This window comes from Procambarus clarkii, chromosome 9 (assembly GCF_040958095.1).
Source record: "Procambarus clarkii isolate CNS0578487 chromosome 9, FALCON_Pclarkii_2.0, whole genome shotgun sequence".
Taxonomy (NCBI): Eukaryota; Metazoa; Arthropoda; class Malacostraca; order Decapoda; family Cambaridae; genus Procambarus; species Procambarus clarkii.
Window position 1 is genome coordinate 34570887 of NC_091158.1, and position 22463 is coordinate 34593349.

The following is a 22463-nucleotide window of genomic DNA, read 5'->3' on the forward strand; positions in this document are numbered from 1 at the left end:
CTCACAATACACAACACTCAGATCCAACACGTACGAGAACATAAATACCTTGGTAATGCACTTAGACTCGCCCTCACTTACCTGGAAAGCACACATTTAACACCTTAAACAGATGACAACCCCGACTCGCCATACTGAGTGCCCTCACTGGCACCACCTGGGGAGCACACCATAAAATCCTGCTCCGTTTCTATACAACCTACATTCGCAGCCAACTAGACTATTGTTGCCAAGCATATGCGTCGGCTGCGCCTACTAACCTACAGAGCCTAGAGGTCATCCAAAACAATGCCATGCGACTTATATGTAGCGCAATGCATTCCACTCCTATCCTCGGACTTTACGGGGAAACGGGCCTCACAGGCCTAACCACCAGACGAGACATAATGTGTGCCAACTATCTGTCACTCTGTACCACTGCTCACCAGACACACCCATACAGATCAAAAATTAACCCAACAGTTAACCCACATAACCCCCGCTTCCCAACCAATCACTCACAACCTTTCCTCACACGGGCTACAAATAACCTCAATATAGACCTCTCTCTACTCCAAAACTCGGAAACCCAACTTACTGTTCCCCCTATTCCACCCTGGCTTTATACAACTCCTAATACAGCAATACAACTCGAAGACAACATTCCAAAGTCTGCACCAAACTCAGCCATAGTCTCAGTCTTTCTCTCAACAATGAAAAATTGCTACCCAAATACTACAGCGATTTATACAGATGGATCTCGCATCATCATGAACAACGTACCCTCGGTCACTAGCGCTGTATGGATACCGGAATACCCTCTCAAGCAGGGATGGCGGTTACCAAACCGCCATCTGTTTTTACAGCTGAATTATATGCCCTATATCAAGCTCTCCAAATAATCACAACATTACCAATCGGGACATATACAATCTGCAGTGACTCCAAGAGTGCGATTCAAGCAATTACGTACTCTTCAAAAACGTGCAAGAAGTTTGTTTACCCATGTCTTCAACTTCTTCATGAACATCGATTGAACGGTTATGATACCTCTATCCAATGGGTCCCAGCGCATTGTGGTATGCTCCATAATGAACTAGTAGATCAACTAGCCAAAGCAATGCACAACACACCTCACATTACCCGTCATCCAGTTCCCCATGTTGCACGTAAAGAACCTTCAAAAATACCATCACCAAAGATTTTGCGACGAAATGGAAAACGTGATGCTCACCTTTGTACTATGGGTCCATTAAAAAGAAATAGGAAACTTGGAAACATGTCAGATATAAAAGCAGAGAAATTGATATAGCGATGACCAGATTAAGGCTGGGACACACCAAACTAGCAGCACACAGCTCTAAGTACAGAACAGACATCAACGAACTCTGCATCCACTGTCAGGTGCCTGAAACAGTCGAACACTATCTCCTTCACTGCTTCCAACATTATAGTGCCAGAGTAAATTTCAAACAAGTACTTATCTCACTTAAAATACCCTTTACCATCGAGCATATATTAGGAGGCAGTGACCACTCGTTACAAGAAAAATACCAAATAGTCAAAGCACTGGCTAAATATCTCCAATCGACCAACAAATTGGGTCACATCTGATCCGCGCCACATTTATACCTGGCGCCACCAACAGCTAAACACAGAAACCAACTGCCTCATCGCAGCACCATAGATCAGCTGACGCCATAAACACAACACACCGCCCTACGGTGTGGCGAGTCTCCCTCCAACACACCTCTGTTGTAGTCGCCGCTCCTCTGTCTACAGCACAACGCAACAAGGACCTTTGAAACTCTTATCATCTTCAACATAAACGCCTCTACCAACATCTGTACTGGTGCAGTCATCGGGAGGACAAACCCTTCATGCAAACTGCACCTACTATCAAGAAGAAAAAGGGATGCCACCCAGGCTCCTCCGCATCATCAGGTCTTTCCATGAGAACATGAAGGGCACCGTGGTCTTTGATAGCCAAACATCAGACGCCTTTGACATCTGAAGTGGAGTAAAGCAGGGCTGCGTCCTGGCTCCAACCCTATTCAAGATTTTCTTCGCAGTTATGCTGCAGCACGCCTTCGGATCTGCTATGGAAGGCATCTACCTCCGGACCAGGTCGGATGGAATGCCCTTTAACCTCGCCAGGCTGAGAGCCATGATGAAGGTTCGGCTGAAGTGTCTGCGCGACTTCCTTTCTGCCGACGACGCAGCAGTCACTGCCCACTCAGTCTAAGACCACCACCGGCTCATGACCCGCTTCAGCGAGGCCTGTCAGGCTTTCGGACTCACCATCAGCCTGAAGAAAACACAGGTCATGGGACAAGGAGTAGACTCCCCACATGATATCGGCATCTCCGATTCCAAACTGGAAGTCGTTCACGACTTTGTGTACCTTGGCTGCAGAATCTCTGACTCCCTCTCTCTTGATACGGAGCTAAACAAACGCATCGGTAAGGCATCTACTACTATGTCCAGACTGACAAAGAGAGTGCGGGCCAACAATAGGCTGAGTATACAAAGATTCAGGTTTACAGAGCCTGTGTCCTGAGCACTCTCCTTTATGAAGGACTGATGGATGCCTACTACTACAGATCACAAGTAATGGGGTCACAAGGTGCACTGGTAAGCGCAGTCGGGTCACGGCCACAAGGTGACTAAGTATAGTAACAAAATATATGCTTTACGGCAACGAACACTTATCATAACCTACCAGAGGACCCAAAACAGACAACGGGACATTATGTCAATTTAGGGAGCCGCCTCCATTTTCTAGTACGACAATTTTTAGCCCTAGGTAGAGTAATATCTATATAAATAAAAATGGAAATGTTCGTTTGTTCAAAATCGCTAATCTCCGAAAGTTCTTCACTGATTGCTTTGAAATTTTCACACAATGTTCCATTTGCATCCGAGCAGGTTTTTTATATATATATTATAATGATGTCACGTCTGTGACGGAAAAAAACATGTTTTTTTGGAAAATCTGTGTTTTTCATGTGAAAGAAATCTTCGAAACCTCTTTACCGATTGCTTTGAAATTTTGACACGACGTTACATTCAAATAGGCGCATGTTTCTATACAATTACTATATACATGCCTTACCTGTGACCGTAGAAAGCATGCTTTTTTGAAGAACATCGCCATCTGTTGGATATAATAGCAACACAGGCTGTAATCTCCCAAAGTTTTTCACCGATTGCTTTGAAATTCTGACGTAACGTTCGATTCGATATGAGCGTCTTTTATATACCTCCTATATTGATGCCACCTTTGTGACAAGTAAAAACATGCGTTTTTAAAAACCAGCGCCATCTGTTGCACATAATAGCAATATGCACGATATAATAAATATGTCACGAATTCCATTTGAAAGTTTCTGATTACATTATTAAATTTTTTTTAATAGATTTCGATTTATTTAATTATTTATTTATTTATTTTGTATGACATTGTGTTGGAATTGAGCTGTGTTGTTTACCATACCGTTCATTTCATAAGTATAAGTATAGATGCCACTCCTGTGACAGGTAAAACTATGCTTTTTCTTGAAAAAACAACGCCATCTGTTTCATGTAAGATCAACACACATGCTATATTAGATATGTTACAATTCCATTTCAATATTTCTGATTGCATTGATAAATTGAATTTTCATAGATTTTGATTTATTTTCATTTTGATTTAATTATTTTGAGTGAATTGCGTTGGAATTGAGCTGTGTTGTTTACCATACCGTTCATTTCATTTAGTTTATTTTTTTACTTTTTCATATTTTCATTTCATTTTTAACTGTTTTTCTTATATTTCAGTGAAAGGATCATCATATCACTTGATGTTTCAATTTTCTGATGGGAACATCAGACCATTTGGGAAGGCATCAGACGAGGGAGTGGTGAATGGTGGGGATGACGAGCGCACGGATCGAGAAAAGGTGGGGAGGACGATGGGACAAGGGAGGGGGGAATTGCGGGGAAGGACTGGGGGACAGGGAAGGTTCCAGGGAACAGGAATATATACTAGCAGTACCCGGCCAACGCGCGACCGGGTACTGCTGGCATACATATATGTCTATATATATAAAATGTATATGTTCGTTTGTTCAAAATCGCTAATCTCAGAAAGTTCTTCACTGATTGATTTGAAATGTTTGCACAATGTTCTATTCGCATCCGAACAGGTTTTTATATTCATATTATATAGATGTCACGTCTGTGACGGGACATCAAAAAACATGCTTTTTTTATAACTGTATTTTTTATGTGTTTTTCATGGGAGAGAAATCTTCGAAACCTCTTTACCGATTGCTTTGATATTTTGACACAACTTTGCATTCGAATAGGTGAGTGTTTATATATACCTTCTATATGCATGCCACACCTGTGACCAAAAAAAAATCGTGCTTTTTTCTTAAACAGTGTCATCTGTTGGACGTAAGAGCAACACACGCTGATATCTCCGAAAGTTCTTAATCGATTGTATTGAAGGTTTGATACAACTTTCCATTCGAATACACTCATGTTTTTATATATCGACTATATAGATGCCAGTATATATATACTGTGACATGTAAAAACATGCTTTTTTGAAAAACAGTGCCATCTGTTGCACGTAATAGCAACTCACGCAATACTAAATATGTTACGATTCCATTTCAATGTTTCCGATTTCATTCATAAATTAAATTTTCATAAATTTCGATTTATTTTCATTTTGATTAAATATATTTTGTGTGACATTGCGTTGAAATTGAGCTGTTTTTTTTACCATACCGCTCATTTCCAGAGTATAGTTTATTTTCGTATTTTTTCATTGGTTTTCATTTCGTTTTTTTGCCTGATTTTTTTATATTTCAGTGATGGGAACATCAGATCATTTGACGTTCTTAATTTTCTGATAGGATCATCAGATCGTTTGGGAATGCATCGAACGAGGGAGTGGGAGATGTTGGGGAGGACAAAGGGAAAGGAGTGGGGGATTTTGGGGAGGACGAGAGGACACGGGAGTGGGTAATGGTGGGGATGACGAGGGGACGGGGCAGTTTGGAGATGGTGGGGTCGATGGGATAGGGGAATGGAGAATGGTGGGGAAGACAAGTGACAGAGGAGTGGGGGTAGGTGGAAAGGACGAGGGGACGGGTGAGTGAGGAATGGTTGGGAGGATGAGGGGATGGGGCATGGGGAATGGTGGGGAGGACTGGGAGACAGGGAAAGGTTACTGTGGCCGGGTACAGCTAGTATATAATACGCAAACAATTTACGTATAACTCCTTAAACTCAAGACTTTGATCACGTACATGTAAAAACTGTACATTGGCCGAGTCTTTCTCCCATATGGTGATGACGGAGCGGTCTTCCAGCACGTCCTGGAGGGACTGGAAGGGCTGAGAGATGTGTCTGACAGCCAGGAGAGCCATGAGGTTGCCGGCGTAGCTCTGCGTCAACACCACCGTCACCAGCCCCCACACCGCCAACACCACCCGCTCCCACCACCAGTCATCACCACACCCCAATACACCTATGTGAAGATTATGTGTTAAATAGTAGTAAGTTATACATTTTATTTCCGAAACCGTATTTTTTTAAATAAGTAATTTCTATTCAGTAAAGAAAGTAACGTTAAAAATTTGATATTAGGCATTTTAACAGTATTAATGATTTGACTGAACTCTTATTTGAATTTTGTTTGCCTTATCTGCCTAAGTGAAGCTAATATATTGTTAAACAGAATAATGGAATTCTGAATAGTTGAAAATACGATACCGATTTCATAGAAAAGAAATGGAGTACTTTCATTGATCTATGAGGTATTTTGTTCAGGCGGTGGGTGGTAGAGATTTAGTTATCATGTGCTGTACGGTGAGATCTGGATTTGAGCATTAGGGGGCATATTCTGGTTAAACAAAAGTTGTTCTATTTGCTTATAAATTTATGTATAAAATGGTTATAGAAAGGGCTGCAACTGGTCCAAGTTTCACCATCACACCCTAAACAGAAAAGTAGAAAAAAAATACACAACGTATTATGCAACGAATTTTCAACATTTTCAAATAATCTCAGGGAACACATGTGTCAACTAAAATCCTTTCTATAACACTCAGGTATTAAATTTAGCACATAATAAAGGATTGTAGTATCAGTTTTATCAAAAAAGTGTTTAGTGCAATAATATAATTATTCAAAGTTACCCTTCCAAAAATATGCAATATATGATGTTTATAAATTTTTATAAAATCAACAAATGTACTTTGGACTAAAATGTCTACTAAATGCTGTAGAAGCACAAACTCTATATATAAGGTGTAATTTGCATGTAAATTGATTAATAAATGAAAGCTCTGAAGTACTTTGAAGTTGTAAATTACTTTCCTGAGTAAAATAAAGATCCAAGTTCGGCCACCTGTAGCTGAGCTTGACTTTGACAGATTTCGTTCATAATTGGCACCCTTGCAGATAGGCATCCATTGAGCAAGGTGTGCAAGTTTCATGCAAATCCCTTGATAAAAAACGAAACAAAAAAATTGACAAAAAAAAAGAAAAAAAAAAGAAAAAAATTACATATATATATTGCACATACATATTACAATTAATACAAGAGTTTGTGCTTCTACAGCACATAGTAGACATTTTAGTTGACACATGTGTTCCCTGAGGTTATTTGAGAATGTTGAACATTCGTTGCATAATACGTTGTGTATTTTTTTTTCTCCTTTTCTGTTTAGGGTTTGATGGTGAAACTTGGACCAGTTGCAGCCCTTTCTATAACCATTTCATACATAAATTTATAAGCAAATTGAACAACTTTTATTTATCCAGAATATGCCCCCTTATCAAGGTAACGAAGTCGTTACTTTGAATATTTAGGGTGGGTCTTTTATCGTTTAAGAATTTGACTTTCAGTATTTGCATTTTTCTCTGGTCACTGGTAGATGCCAGGACTGTTGTATTTTCTACAAGCTTGCTAGTATATACTTGTAGAATATACAATAATCTAGCATGATAGTACATAACTCAGTTTTTTACCTGAAAATAAAACTGAAAACTCCACACCCCAGAAGTAACTCTTGTACACCAGTTGCATAATGCTCTTGGTAGTATGGGTTCGAGTCACTTCCGGGGCGTGGAGTTTTCAGTTGCATATATACCTGGGGCCCATTCAGGCTTTTTCACATTTGTGTTACTCACGTGGCCCCAAAAAACGAGGTGATTTGATAAAATACTATGCCAAGGTTATCATCTGAGTGCCGGCGGGATGATGAAGGAAATAGCCTCGGCTGCGATCACCTTTTGTCTGGTCGTGATGGTCGAGCGATTAAGGTCTCCTGTACACTAGTTGCATAGTGCTCCTGGCTGTATGGGTTTGAGTCACCTTCTGGGGTGTGAAATTTTGTGGTTATATATATATATATATATATATATATATATATATATATATATATATATATATATATATATATGTGTGTGTGTATATCACGAAAATAAACACGTGATTAAGAATGTGACAATGTCAGACCACGGAGGAAAATGAAACAGGAAATTTCCTTAAGTACTTTCGTATATTAAATACATCTTCAGAAGGAATGATTCCTTCTGAAGATGTATTTATTAATATACGAAAGTACTTAAGGAAATTTCCTGTTTCATTTTCCTCCGTGGTCTGATATATATATACATATATATATATATATATATATATATATATATATATATATATATATATATATATATATATATATATATATATATATATATATATATATATATATATCAACAAATGTTGATATATATATATTTATATATATATATGTATATATATATATATATATATATATATATATATATATATATTTATATATATATATGTATATATATATATATATATATATATATATATATATATATATATATATATATATATATATATATATATATATATATATATTATTAAATATGACCGAAAAAGTAAGATTAATAATTCTAACACGAATTTTCTCAATCTTTCGTACATTACGCTTCACTGCTGGAGGTAAATCAAAAATCACTTCTCCAAAATTCATTTTTATTTCTAGTCTGACGCGACACGGGCGCGTTTCGTTAAACTTATTACATTTTCAAAGACTTCACAAATACACAACTGATTAGAACGTATCTCTGATTTTATATCTACATTTGAGTGAGGTGGGAGGGGTGATGTGGCATTAACACAAGACAGAACAAGAGGGGATATTAATAGGGTATTAAAAGTATCAACACAAGACAGAACAGAAACAATGGGTATTGAATAGAAGTGTTTGTAGAAAGCCTATTGGTCCATATTTCTTGATGCTTCTATATTGGAGCGGAGTCTTGAGGTGGGTAGAATATAGTTGTGCAATAATTGGCTGTTGATTGCTGGTGTTGACTTCTTGATGTGTAGTGCCTCGCAAACGTCAAGCCGCCTGCTATCGCTGTATCTATCGATGATTTCTGTGTTGTTTACTAGGATTTCTCTGGCGATGGTTTGGTTATGGGAAGAGATTATATGTTCCTTAATGGAGCCCTGTTGCTTATGCATCGTTAAACGCCTAGAAAGAGATGTTGTTGTCTTGCCTATATACTGGGTTTTTTGGAGCTTACAGTCCCCAAGTGGGCATTTGAAGGCATAGACGACATTAGTCTCTTTTAAAGCGTTCTGTTTTGTGTCTGGAGAGTTTCTCATGAGTAGGCTGGCCGTTTTTCTGGTTTTATAGTAAATCGTCAGTTGTATCCTCTGATTTTGTCTGTAGGGATAACGTTTCTATTAACAATATCTTTCAGGACCCTTTCCTCCGTTTTATGAGCTGTGGAAAAGAAGTTCCTGTAAAATAGTCTAATAGGGGGTATAGGTGTTGTGTTAGTTGTCTCTTCAGAGGTTGCATGGCTTTTCACTTTCCTTCTTATGATGTCTTCGATGAAACCATTGGAGAAGCCGTTATTGACTAGGACCTGCCTTACCCTACAGAGTTCTTCGTCGACTTGCTTCCATTCTGAGCTGTGGCTGAGAGCACGGTCGACGTATGCGTTAACAACACTCCTCTTGTACCTGTCAGGGCAGTCGCTGTTGGCATTTAGGCACATTCCTATGTTTGTTTCCTTAGTGTAGACTGCAGTGTGGAAACCTCCGCCCTTTTCCATGACTGTTACATCTAGAAAAGGCAGCTTCCCATCCTTTTCCGTCTCGTAAGTGAAACGCAGCACGGAACTCTGCTCAAATGCCTCCTTCAGCTCCTGCAGATGTCTGACATCAGGTACCTGTGTAAAAATGTCGTCAACATACCTGCAGTATATGGCCGGTTTCAAGTTCATGTCGACTAAGACTTTTTGCTCGATGGTACCCATGTAGAAGTTTGCAAACAGGACACCTAGGAGAGAACCCATGCGACCCCATCTACTTGCTTATACATGTGCCCATCCGGGCTCAAGAAGGGTGCCTCTTTAGTACAAGCTTGGAGTAGTTTCCTCAGAATACTTTCTGGCATGTCAAGAGGAGTACAGGCTGGATCACGATACACTCTGTCGGCTATCATTCCGATTGTCTCGTCCACAGGTACGTTGGTAAACAGCGATTCTACGTCCAACGAGGCTCTTATCCCTGTGGCCCGTGTGCCCCGCAGTAAGTCCACAAATTCCTTTGGAGACTTCAGGCTGAAGGCGCAAGGAACATAAGGAGTCAGCAGGCCGTTGAGTCGCTTTGCCAGTCTGTACGTGGGTGTGGGTATCTGGCTAATGATTGGCCGAAGTGGGTTTCCAGGCTTGTGCGTCTTGACATTTCCATACACATATCCAGGTTTATATTCCCCAATGATCTTTGGCAGGTGGAGTCCAGATTTCTTGGCGTTTACAGTTTCGATCAGTTTGTTGACCTTTGCTTTTAATTCGGCTGTAGTGTCCTTCGTTACCCTTTGGAACTTAGTTTGGTCAGAGAGTATGATGTTCATTTTCGCCAGATATTCGTCTTTTTTAAGAATGACATATATTGGCGACTTGTCACCTCTCCTGACAACTATCTCCTTGTTCTCACGAAGGCTTTTAGCTGCCGCTTTAAGCTCGGGGGACAGTATGGTGCTTCTGTAGTTGCCTCGATTCTTTCCTCCTTCTGCAATAAGTTCTGCTTGTAAGGTATCTTTGGTAGTGACCTTCTTTTGTGTCTCGAGGTCGAATATGTCGTCCAACAGAATTTCCAACTCTACTTTCCGGGCCATTTCACTCGGTCTGGACATAACATGACAGTTTATGCCCAGATTTAGGAGAGTGACTTGGTCCTCAGTGAGGTTAATTCCTGCAAGGTTCAGGAAGCCATCTCTTGGTCGTGGAATTGCCATAGGTCCTCCATATAATGTTGTTAGTTTCTTGATAATCCTTGTTTCAGTGCTGAGGTGATGTTGGTCTGTGAGGATGTCGAGGTGTTGTTCAATGCGGGTACGGATACTATGGTTGATGTTGCTATTTCTCCACTCGTTTGTAGCATGAAGTAGTTGCGTTTTGTTGTCTTTGATTTCATTCTCTGCCTTGTATATCTGATCACGAATCAGATCCTGGCGATATTTTATCGTGAAGGTTTGATTCCTTGCTGCTGGGTCGGTCACTTTAATATTAGTATATTTTGGTAGCAGTCTTTCCTGTAGACATATATTATTAAATATGACCGAAAAAGTAAGATTAATAATTCTAACACGAATTTTCTCAATCTTTCGTACATTACGCTTCACTGCTGGAGGTAAATAAAAAAATCACTTCTCCAAAATTCATTTTTATTTCTAGTCTGACGCGACACGGGCGCGTTTCGTAAAACTTATTACATTTTCAAAGACTTCACAAATACACAACTGATTAGAACGTATCTCTGATTTTATATCTACATTTGAGTGAGGTGGGAGGGGTGATGTGGCATTAACACAAGACAGAACAAGAGGGGATATTAATAGGGCAATTCCACGACCAAGAGATGGCTTCCTGAACCTTGCAGGAATTAACCTCACTGAGGACCAAGTCACTCTCCTAAATCTGGGCATAAACTGTCATGTTATGTCCAGACCGAGTGAAATGGCCCGGAAAGTAGAGTTGGAAATTCTGTTGGACGACATATTCGACCTCGAGACACAAAGAAGGTCACTACCAAAGATACCTTACAAGCAGAACTTATTGCAGAAGGAGGAAAGAATCGAGGCAACTACAGAAGCACCATACTGTCCCCCGAGCTTAAAGCGGCAGCTAAAAGCCTTCGTGAGAACAAGGAGATAGTTGTCAGGAGAGGTGACAAGTCGCCAATATATGTCATTCTTAAAAAAGACGAATATCTGGCGAAAATGAACATCATACTCTCTGACCAAACTAAGTTCCAAAGGGTAACGAAGGACACTACAGCCGAATTAAAAGCAAAGGTCAACAAACTGATCGAAACTGTAAACGCCAAGAAATCTGGACTCCACCTGCCAAAGATCATTGGGGAATATTAACCTGGATATGCGTATGGAAATGTCAAGACGCACAAGCCTGGAAACCCACTTCGGCCAATCATTAGCCAGATACCCACACCCACGTACAGACTGGCAAAGCGACTCAACGGCCTGCTGACTCCTTATGTTCCTTGCGCCTTCAGCCTGAAGTCTCCAAAGGAATTTGTGGACTTACTGCGGGGCACACGGGCCACAGGGATAAGAGCCTCGTTGGACGTAGAATCGCTGTTTACCAACGTACCTGTGGACGAGACAATCGGAATGATAGCCGACAGAGTGTATCGTGATCCAGCCTGTACTCCTCTTGACATGCCAGAAAGTATTCTGAGGAAACTACTCCAAGCTTGTACTAAAGAGGCACCCTTCTTGAGCCCGGATGGGCACATGTATAAGCAAGTAGATGGGGTCGCCATGGGTTCTCCCCTAGGTGTCCTGTTTGCAAACTTCTACATGGGTACCATCGAGCAAAAAATCTTAGTCGACATGAACTTGAAACCGGCCATATACTGCAGGTATGTTGACGACATTTTTACACAAGTACCTGATGTCAGACATCTGCAGGAGCTGAAGGAGGCATTTGGGCAGAGTTCCGTGCTGCGTTTCACTTACGAGACGGAAAAGGATGGGAAGCTGCCTTTTCTAGATGTAACAGTCATGGAAAAGGGCGGAGGTTTCCACACTGCAGTCTACACTAAGGAAACAAACATAGGAATGTGCCTAAATGCCAACAGCGACTGCCCTGACAGGTACAAGAGGAGTGTTGTTAACGCATACGTCGACCGTGCTCTCAGCCACAGCTCAGAATGGACGCAAGTCGACGAAGAACTCTGTAGGGTAAGGCAGGTCCTAGTCAATAACGGCTTCTCCAATGGTTTCATCGAAGACATCATAAGAAGGAAAGTGAAAAGCCATGCAACCTCTGAAGAGACAACTAACACAACACCTATACCCCCTATTAGACTATTTTACAGGAACTTCTTTTCCACAGCTCATAAAACGGAGGAAAGGGTCCTGAAAGATATTGTTAATAGAAACGTTATCCCTACAGACAAAAATCAGAGGATACAACTGACGATTTACTATAAAACCAGAAAAACGGCCAGCCTACTCATGAGAAACTCTCCAGACACAAAACAGAACGCTTTAAAAGAGACTAATGTCGTCTATGCCTTCAAATGCCCACTTGGGGACTGTAAGCTCCAAAAAACCCAGTATATAGGCAAGACAACAACATCTCTTTCTAGGCGTTTAACGATGCATAAGTAACAGGGCTCCATTAAGGAACATATAATCTCTTCCCATAACCAAACCATCGCCAGAGAAATCCTAGTAAACAACACAGAAATCATCGATAGATACAGCGATAGCAGGCGGCTTGACGTTTGCGAGGCACTACACATCAAGAAGTCAACACCAGCAATCAACAGCCAATTATTGCACAACTATATTCTACCCACCTCAAGACTCCACTCCAATATAGAAGCATCAAGAAATATGGACCAATAGGCTTTCTACAAACACTTCTATTCAATACCCATTGTTTCTGTTCTGTCTTGTGTTGATACTTTTAATACCCTATTAATATCCCCTCTTGTTCTGTCTTGTGTTAATGCCACATCACCCCTCCCACCTCACTCAAATGTAGATATAAAATCAGAGATACGTTCTAATCAGTTGTGTATTTGTGAAGTCTTTGAAAATGTAATAAGTTTTACGAAACGCGCCCGTGTCGCGTCAGACTAGAAATAAAAATGAATTTTGGAGAAGTGATTTTTTATTTACCTCCAGCAGTGAAGCGTAATGTACGAAAGATTGAGAAAATTCGTGTTAGAATTATTAATCTTACTTTTTCGGTCATATTTAATAATATATGTCTACAGGAAAGACTGCTACCAAAATATACTAATATATATATATATATATATATATATATATATATATATATATATATATATATATATATATATATATATATATATATATAAAATATGTATAAAAAATATAAAAAAATATAAAATATAAAAAATATAAAATATACATATATATGACAGTGTCATACCATGGAGGAAAATTGAAACAGGAATTTCCTTAAGTACTTTCGTATATTAATACATTTTCAGAAGGAGTGACTCCTAATGAAGATGTATTAATATACGTAAGTACTTAAGGAAGTTCTTGTTTCAATTTTCCTCCGTGGTCTGACACTGTCACATTTTTAATCACGTGTTTATTTTCGTGATACACACACACACACACACACACACACACACACACACACACACACACACACACATATATATATATATATATATATATATACATATATATTTATTATTAAATATGACCGAAAAAGTAAGACTAATAATTATAACACGAATTTTCTCGATCATTCTTATGTTTCTTTGCACTGTTGATGGTAATTGAAAAATCAATTCTCCAAAATTCATTTTTATTTATAGTCTGACACGACACTTGAGCGCGTTTCGTAAAACTTATTACATTTTCAAAGACTTTAGTTTACACACACACAACTATAACTGAATAGAGCTTAAACATCTTCGATTTGTTATACCTGCATTTGGGTGAGGTGATATGTTACAACAGTTTTGAATGAGGTGAAAACAAACTTTCAACACAAGACAGAACACGAAACAATGGGTAATGAAGGTAAGAATGGAAGTAATTGCAGAGGGCCTATTGGCCCATATTTCTTGATGCTTCTATATTGGAGCAGATTCTTGAAGTGGGTAGAATATAGTTGTGCATTAATTGGCTGTTGATTGCTGGTGTTGACTTTTTGATGTGTAGTGCCTCGCAGATCTCAAGCCGCCTGCTGTCGCTGTATCTATCGATGATTTCTGTGTTGTTTGCTAAGATTTCTGTGGTGATGGTTTGGTTGTGGGAAGAGATTATATGTTCCTTAATGGAGCTCTGTTGCTTATGCATCATTAAGCGCCTGGAAAGAGATGTTGTTGTCTTGCCTATATACTGAGTTTTTTGAGGCTTACAGTCCCCATTTGAAGGCATAGACGACGTTGGTCTCTTTTAAAGCGTTCTGCTTTGTGTCTGGAGAGTTTCTCATGAGTAGGCTGGCCGTTTTTTTTGGCTTTATAGTAAATCGTCAGTTGTATCTTCTGATTTTTGTCTGTAGGGATAACGTTTCTATTAACAATATCTTTCAGGCCGCTTTCCTCCGTTTTATGAGCTGTGGAAAAGAAGTTCCTGTAAAATAGTCTAATAGGGGGTATAGGTGTTGTGTTAGTTGTCTCTTCAGAAGTTGCATGGCGTTTCACTTTCTTTTTTATGATGTCTTCAACGAAACCATTGGAGAAGCCGTTGTTGACATGGGCCTGCCTTACCCTACAGAGTTCTTCGTCGACTTGCTTCCATCCTGAGCTGTGGCTGAGAGCACGGTCGACATAAGCATTAACAACACTCCTCTTGTACCTGTCTGGGCAGTCACTGTTGGCATTCAGGCACATTCCTATGTTTGTTTCCTTAGTGTAGATTGCAGTGTGGAAACCTCCGCTCCTTTCCATGAATGTTACATCCAGAAAGGGCAGCTTCCCATCCTTCTTCTGCTCGTAAGTGAAACGCAACACAGAGTTCTGCTCGAATGCCTTCTTCAACCATTGCAGATGTCTGACATCAGGTACCTGTGTAAAAATGTTGTCAACATACCTGCAGTATATAGCCGGTTTCAAGTTCATGTCATGAACTTATTTTTACACAAGTACCTGATGATGATATATATATAGTTGCATATATATATATATATATATATATATATATATATATATATATATATATATATATATATATATATATATATATATATATATATATACATATATATATATATATATATATATATATATATATATATATATATATATACATATATATATATATATATATATATATATATATATATATATATATATATATATATATGTATGCAACTGGCGTACATATACTTGGAGACCATTCAAGTTTGTTCGCATTTGTGTTGCTCACGGGGCCCCACAAAGTGAGGTGATTTGATGAAATAACTATGCCCAAGATTACCATCAAAGTGCCGTCGAGACGGTGGTCAAATAGCCTCGGCTATCATCGTCTTTTGTATTATCATTGGTTAAGGTACACAATGGAATTGGTGTACATGGTACCTTAATCACTCGACCATCAGTGACCGTACAAAAGACGATGATAGCCGAAGCTATTTGAGCACCGTTCTGATGGCACTTTGATGGTAATCTTGGGCATAGTTATTTCATCAAATCACCTCACTTTGTGGGGCCCCGTGAGCAACGCAAATGTGAACAAGCTTCAATGGTCTCCAAGCATATATGCAACTGAAAACTCCACACCCCAGAAGTGACTCGAACCTAGATCGCCAGGAGCCCTATGCAACTGGTGTACATGATACCTTAACCACTCGACCATCAGTGACCATACAAAAGACGATGATACCCGAGGCTATTTGACCACCGTCCCGACGGCACTTTGAGGGCACTTTGCCAAAAATTTGCGAAGGGGAGTTGCCCCATAATTTTCCTTGTTTTCATATAGAAGTCAAGGTGGATAAAAACATTTAGTTAGAAATTAAAATAATTTTATATAATTATAATAATTTTATATAAATATCTAATTAATGAAATATGTATTGTAACAGTTCTCTTTTTTTTTTTTGGCGCCTCGTAAAATTGACTAGCTATAAAAAAATGCGGCTCGTCACCCATTAATAGACAGCGGCTGCCCCGCTGCCTTTTCCTAGGTGTTCGTTAGGTTAGGCTCGGGCAATTTATAACTTTTGAGACGTAACAACTTCAGAGGACGGGTTGGACTCCCAGACCCGTCTCAACTTATTCTGATACCTAGGAGTCATATCATCCTGCAAGGGCAGCGCCATGAAATTCCAATATTTTAAGGACTTGTCTTTTCATGCCCTAAGTCACCAGCTTCCGCAGTAGGAGTCAATGCTACTCACACAAAGCAGATACGTAACTCCTGTCCCATCAACATTGCTTCCTCATTCTCATCGTGGTGCAGTGTCTAACCTTCATCGCAATGTCTCGCATCATTGCATACTTCTTGAGAAATTGTCATGTAATTATCAACACAAGGCACTGAACCCGGAAGACTTCGTAGCAACGTTTATTTCATAGAACAATACAACATTTGTATACACCATTCTAGATAGCAATATGAGAGTAAAAAGTCATAAGACGAGTGACGTCTAAGGTAAAAGATTCATCCCATTTGTTCCCTCGGTCTTTATCGAAGGGGACAAATGATTGAGAGGAACATTTTTTCATCTTAAAAAAGAAGTCTCTTTTTAAAAGAAAGAGCACGCCTGTCAGTGGGACAATTCATTTCTGAAAATAAGGCACAGGCCTTTGTTCCACCAAGTGCTCTAGAGATAACTGGGAGAGTTGAATAAATTTAAAAATTAATTCAACCAATTTTTTATATTTTACTCAGCAGGTCCACACCATTTTGTGCCACCACGTGTCTCCAGCTTGTTGGACTTTAATATTATATTCTCTGAAATTTATCTAGTAATTCTTCTTCTTTATTATCTCATTAAATACCTAAGAAGCCAACCGAAACTTTTCCGTCACCATATTCACATTCTCTTCTCCACAAATCATTAGAGAGAAATTTGTTTGTGTTTAAATATATTATCTTTTTATGAATGTTGTCACACTAGTGTTTATACAGCCAATATTTCTTTCAAATATTACCTGCTGTAATATCAGAAATACCCAGCCAGCAGTTTGGGTGTGTGAATTATTTAATTTAAATATATATATATATATATATATATATATATATATATATATATATATATATATATATATATATATATATATATATATATATAAATATATATATATATATATATATATATATATATATATATATATATATACATATATATATATATGCGAACAAGCCTGAAATTGAGTTTTCAGTTTGATATATATATATATATATATATATATATATATATATATATATATATATATATATATATATACATATATATATATATATATATATATATATATATATATATATATATATGTCGTACCTAGTAGCCAGAACTCACTTCTCAGCCTACTATTCAAGGCCCGATTTGCCTAATAAGCCAAGTTTTCCTGAATTAATATATTTACTATAATTTTTTTCTTATGAAATGATAAAGCAACCCTTTTCTCTATGTATGAGGTCAATTTTTTTTTATTGGAGTTAAAATTAACGTAGATATATGACCGAACCTAACCAACCCTACCTAACCTAACCTAACCTATATTTATAGGTAAGGTTAGGTTAGGTAGCCAAAAAAAGCTAGGTTAGGTTAGGTTAGGTAGGTTAGGTAGACGAAAAAACATTAATTCATGAAAACTTGGCTTATTAGGCAAATCGGGCCTTGAATAGTAGGCTGAGAAGTGCGTTCTGGCTATTAGGTACGACATATATACATATATATATATATATATATATATATATATATATATATATATATGTCGTACCTAGTAGCCAGAACTCACTTCTCAGCCTACTATTCAAGGCCCGATTTGCCTAATAAGCCAAGTTTTCCTGAATTAATATATTTACTATAATTTTTTTCTTATGAAATGATAAAGCAACCCTTTTCTCTATGTATGAGGTAAATTTTGTTTTATTGGAGTTAAAATTAAAGTAGATATATGACCGAACCTAACCAACCCTACCTAACCTAACCTAACCTATATTTATAGGTAAGGTTAGGTTAGGTAGCCAAAAAAATATAGGTTAGGTTAGGTTAGGTAGGTTAGGTAGACGAAAAAACATTAATTCATGAAAACTTGGCTTATTAGGCAAATCAGGCCTTGAATAGTAGGCTGAGAAGTGCGTTCTGGCTATTAGGTACGACATATATATATATATATATATATATATATATATATATATATATGTCGTACCTAGTAGCCAGAACGCACTTCTCAGCCTACTATGCAAGGGCCGATTTGCCTAATAAGCTAAGTTTTCATGAATTAATTGTTTTTCGACTACCTAACCTACCTAACCTAACCTAACCTAACTTTTTCGGCTACCTAACCTAACCTAACCTATAGAGATAGGTTAGGTTAGGTTAGGTAGGGTTGGTTAGGTTCGGTCATATATCTTCGTTAATTTTAACTCCAATAAAAAAAAACTGACCTCATACATAATGAAATGGGTAGCTTTATCATTTCATAAGAAAAAAATTAGAGAAAATATATTAATTCAGGAAAACTTGGCTTATTAGGCAAATCGGGCCTTGCATAGTAGGGTAAGAAATGCGTTCTGGCTAGTAGGTACGACATATATATATATATATATATATATATATATATATATATATGTCGTACCTAGTAGCCAGAACGCACTTTTTGGCCTACTATGCAAGGCCCGATTTGCCTAATAAGCCAAGTTTTCCTGAATTAATATATTTTCTCTAATTTTTTTCTTTTGAAATGATAAAGCTACCCATTTCATTATGTATGAGGTCAATTTTTTTTTATTGGAGTTAAAATTAACGTAGATATATGACCGAACCTAACCAACCCTACCTAACCTAACCTAACCTATCTTTATAGGTTAGGTTGGGTTAGGTGGCCGAAAAAGTTAGGTTAGGTAAGGTTAGGTAGGTTAGGTAGTCGAAAAAACATTAATTCATGAAAACTTGGCTTATTAGGCAAATCGGGCCATGCATAGTAGGCTGAGAAGTGCGTTCTGGCTACTAGGTACGACATATATATATATATATATATATATATATATATATATATGTCGTACCTAATAGCCAGAACGCACTTCTCAGCCTACTATTCAAGGCCCGATTTGCCTAATAAGCCAAGTTTTCCTGAATTAATATATTTACTATAATTTTTTTCTTATGAAATCATAAAGCAACCCTTTTCTCTATGTATGAGGTAAATTTTTTTTTATTGTAGTTAAAATTAACGTAGATATATGACCGAACCTAACCAACCCTACCTAACCTAACCTAACCTATATTTATAGGTAAGGTTAGGTTAGGTAGCCAAAAAAAGCTAGATTAGGTTAGGTTAGGTAGGTTAGGTAGATGAAAAAACATTAATTCATGAAAACTTGGCTTATTAGGCAAATCGGGCCTTGAATAGTAGGCTGAGAAGTGCGTTCTGGCTATTAGGTACGACATATATATATATATATATATATATATATATATATATATATATATATATATATATATATATATATATATATATATATATATATACATGTCGTACCTAGTAGCCAGAACGCACTTCTCAGCCTACTATGCAAGGCCTGATTTGCCTAATAAGCCAAGTTTTCATGAAATAATTGTTTTTCGCCTACCTAACCTACCTAACCTAACCTAACCTAACTTTTTCGGCTACCTAACCGAACCTAACCTATAGAGATAGGTTAGGTTAGGTTAGGTAGGGTTGGTTAGGTTCGGTCATATATCTACGTTAATTTTAATTCCAATAACAAAAAATTTACCTCATACATAATGAAATGGGTAGCTTTATCATTTCATAAGAAAAAAATTATAGAAAATATATTAGTTCAGGAAAACTTGGCTTATTAGGCAAATCGGGCCTTGCATAGTAGTCTCAGAAGTGCGTTCTGGCTATTAGGTACGACATACATATATATATATATATATATATATATATATATATATATATATATATATATATATATATATATATAAATATATATATATATATATACATATATACATATATATATATATATATATATATATATATATATATATATATATATATATATATATATATATATATATATATATATATATATAACAGAAAACTCACACCCCAGAAGTGACTTGAACCCATACTGCCAGGAGCAATGCAACTGGTATGTACAGAACACCTTAATCCACTCGACCATCATGACTGGACATGAGGTGATAGCCGAAGCTATTTGAACCCCCCCCCCCCACCCGGCGGCACTCGGATGGTAATCTTAGGCATAGTATTTTATCAAATCAAGTGTTTTCAAATAGCTTCGACTATCACCTCCTTATGTCTGGCCGGGATGGTCGAGTTGATTATGGTGTCCTGTACATACCAGTTGCGTTGTTCCTGGAAACGGGTTTGAGTCACTTCCTGGGTGTGAGTTTTCAGTTGCATATAGTCCTCGGGACCATTCAGGCTTGTTCGTATATATATATATATATATATATATATATATATATATATATATATATATATATATATATATATATATATATATATATATATATATATATATATATATATATATTTATATATATATATATATATATATATATTTATATATATATATATATATATATATATATATATATATATATATATATATATATATATATATATATATATATATGTCGTACCTAGTAGCCAGAACGCACTTCTCAGCCTACTACGCAAGGCCAAATTTGCCTAATAAGCCAAGTTTTCATGAATTAATTGTTTTTCGACTACATAACCTACCTAACGTAACCTAACCTAACTTTTTCGGCTACCTAACCTAACCTAACCTATAAAGATAGGTTAGGTTAGGTTAGGTAGGGTTGGTTAGGTTCGGTCATATATCTACGTTAATTTTAACTCCAATAAAAAAAAATTGACCTCATACATAATGAAATGGGTAGCTTTATCATTTCATAAGAAAAAAATTAGAGAAAATATATTAATTCAGGGAAACTTGGCTTATTAGGCAAATTTGGCCTTGCATAGTAGGCTGAGAAGTGCGTTCTGGCTACTAGGTACGACACATATATATATATATATATATATATATATATATATATATATATATATATATATATATATATATATATATATATATATATATATATATACATATACATATATATCAGAATATATAATCTTCAGAACCCTTCTGAAGATGTATTATTAAATGTGAAAGTACTTAAGGAAATTCCTGCTTCAATTCTTCCTCCGTGATCTGACACTGTCACATTTTTCATCATGTTAAGTTTCGTGATATACACACATACGTATCAGAAGAACATTGTATCATCATCGCAGTACCAGTACCTCGACATGTCATAGGAACAGCATTGTATCTAAGTAGCACTGCTACATCATCAACCTACTGATGTACTCAATAGTGTGTCGTTCTGGACAACTCCATCAGGTAAAGCATTTAACTTTCATATCTTTCGTTTGTTGGCTAGATTATTGGGGAAGTTATGAAATTCTTGTACCGTTGAAAACAAATGATGACATATCTTAAGTTATTATCCAAGTTTCTTTTTATCTCCTGATAAACCAAATGTAATTCTTATAAAGTTATAAAAATCGAAGACATTTTTAATAATTAATAATCTTCGTATCATTACTACAAAATTATCAAAAGACTTAAAGGTATTGATGCACATTCAGTGTTCGAATGTAATTTACGCTGACCTGTAGGTTGGCAATTTCGTATTTGATAATTTTACTAACTTGCTGATTTATTTAATTAATCTCACTATAAACACTACAATAACAATAAAGTTCGCAATATGTTATCTAAAACATAATCAATATCTAATATTTTGTTTTATAGTAATGTAATTCCTTACTTTGATTCAACAAAATACGGAGGTAAGCGGATGTTGTCAGAAAGTTCTTATTTTGATGGACGGTCGTGAGTGAGAAGCAAGAAGACATGAGGAAGGCCGTCAGAGGCAGCACCAGCAGCGCCGCCAGGATGGCCGCCCACACCACCGGCTCCAGAGGGAACAGGAAGCCCCACGGGTCCACCTCCGGCCGGCCGCGGGATCCCAGCATCCTAATGTATTCTATAAGAATTGGCTCCATGAAGTCCACTACCTCAGCGCGGACTCCACTAATACCGAAGAGGCCAACTGCTACATCTACTTCCTGCAAGTTTGAAATAAAACAACTACATTGTGCAAATAAGGAACATGATAAAACCGGA

At 37.3% G+C, this 22463-nt stretch overlaps 1 pseudogene; it reads right to left on the reverse strand.

Annotated features, from left to right (window-relative positions):
- LOC123751543 (probable glutamate receptor) overlaps nt 1–22463 on the reverse strand; it is a 66292-nt pseudogene that overhangs the window by 8833 nt on the left and 34996 nt on the right.